A 2,066-nucleotide genomic window follows, 5' to 3' on the forward strand; every position below is an offset into this window, starting at 1 on the left:
TGCCAAGTGTGCATTGTAATCAGAATGAGTGGAGGAAACATCAACTTAGATGTGTCACTTTTACTTTTGGCAAGGAGTAAAGACTTTCCCTTTTTGAGAAAAAGGAATAGAACCCAAGTTGCTAGAAATTTCCATAACAACTATGTTCACTCTGCATCCTTACTTCCCTCCCTAAGGCTGGGTTGAGTATTCTTCCTCTGAGGGCTCACAAAATTTGTTGATTTTTTTTACTGCTTATCCCACTGTGCTTACCTCATGGACACATGTACCTATTTTTTTTATTTCTTAAAGATTTCTGCCTCTTCCCCGCCACCGCCTCCCATTTCCCTCCCCCTCCCCTGATCAAGTCCTCCTCCCTCGTCAGCCCAAAGAGCAATCAGGGTTCCCTGCCCTGTGGGAAGTCCAAGGACCACCCACCTGATCCAGGTCTAGTAAGGTGAGCATCCAAACTGCTTAGGCTCCAAAGCCAGTATGTGCAGTAGGATCAAAACCCAGTGCCATAGTTCTTGAGTTCTCAGTAGTCCTCATTGTCCCTTATGTTCAGCGAGTCCAGTTTTATCCCATGCTTTTTCAGACCCAGTCCAGCTGGCCTTGGTGAGTTCCCAATAGAACATCCCCATTGTCTCAGTGTGTGGGTGCACCCCTCGCGGTCCTGAGTTCCTTGCTCGTGCTCTCTCTCCTTCTGCTCCTCATTTGGACCTTGAGATTTCAGTCCGGTGCTCCAATGTGGGTCTTTGTCTCTGTCTCCTTTCATCGCCTGATGAAGGTTAATATTCAAGAGGATGCTTATATGTTTTTATTTGGGTTCACCTTCTCTAGGATCACGAATTATAGGCTCAATGTCCTTTATTTATGGCTAGAAACAAAATATGAGTGAGTACATCCCATGTTCCTCTTTTTGGGTCTGGCTTACCTCACTCAGGATAGTGTTTTCTATTTCCGTCCATTTGCCTGCAAAATTCAAGAAGTCATTGTTTGTTACTGCTGAGTAGTACTCTAATATGTATTCTTCATCCATTCTTCCATTGAAGGGCATCTAGGTTGTTTCCAGGTTCTGGCTATTACAAACAATGCTGCTACGAACATAGTTGAGCATATACTTTTGTTGTATGATAGGGCATCTCTTGGGTATATTCCCAAGAGTGGTATTGCTGGGTCCAGGGGTAGGTTGATCCCGAATTTCCTGAGAAACCACCACACTGATTTCCAAAGTGGTTGCACAAGTTTGCATTCCCACCAGCAATGGATGAGTGTATCCCTTTCTCCACAACCTCTCCAGCAGAGGCTATCATTAGTGTTTTTTATTTTAGTCATTTTGACAGGTGTAAGATGGTATCTTAATGTTGTCTTGATTTGCATTTCCCTGATTGCTAAGGAAGTTGAGTGTGATCTTAAGTGTCTTTTGGCCATTTGAATTTCTTCTGTTGAGAATTCTCTGTTCAGCTCAGTGCCCCATTTTATAATTGGGTTGATTAGCCTTTTACGGTCTAGTTTCTTGAGTTCTTTATATATTTTGGAGATCAGACCTTTGTCAGTTGTGGGGTTGGTGAAGATCTTCCCCCAGTCAGTGGGTTGCCTTTCTGTCTTAGTGACAGTGTCCTTTGCTTTACAGAAGCTTCTCAGTCTCAGGAGGTCCCATTTAGTCAATGATGCCCTTAGTGTTTGTGCTGCTGGGGTTATATGTAGGAAGTGTTCTCCTGTGCCCATGTGTTGTAGAGTACTTCCCACTTTCTCTTCTATCAGGTTCAGTGTGTTCAGACTGATATTGAGGTCTTTAATCCATTTGGACTTGAGTTTTGTGCATGGTGATAGATATGGATCTATTTCATTCTTCAACAGATTGACATCCAGTTTTGCCAGCACAAATTGTTGAAGATGCTCTCTTTTTTCCATTGTATACTTTTAGCTCCTTTATCGAAAATCAGGTGTTCATAGGTTTGTGGGCTAAAGTCAGGGTCTAAAAATATGGAACTCTTCACGAATTTGGGTGTCATCCTTGCGCAGGGGCCATGCTAATCTTCTCTGTATCGTTCTAATTTTAGTATATGTGCTGCCGAAGCAAGCAC

At 43.0% G+C, this 2,066-nt stretch overlaps 1 non-coding gene across 1 annotated transcript; it reads right to left on the reverse strand.

Moving 5' to 3' along the window:
• Window positions 1–1,959: 1,959 nt before the first annotated feature.
• On the reverse strand, window positions 1,960–2,066 carry LOC130868771 (U6 spliceosomal RNA). Its single transcript, XR_009056573.1, has one exon. It is a non-coding gene; the product is annotated as a U6 spliceosomal RNA (small nuclear RNA).

The sequence above is a fragment of the Chionomys nivalis genome, chromosome X (assembly GCF_950005125.1).
Source record: "Chionomys nivalis chromosome X, mChiNiv1.1, whole genome shotgun sequence".
In the NCBI taxonomy this organism is placed as follows: domain Eukaryota; kingdom Metazoa; phylum Chordata; class Mammalia; order Rodentia; family Cricetidae; genus Chionomys; species Chionomys nivalis.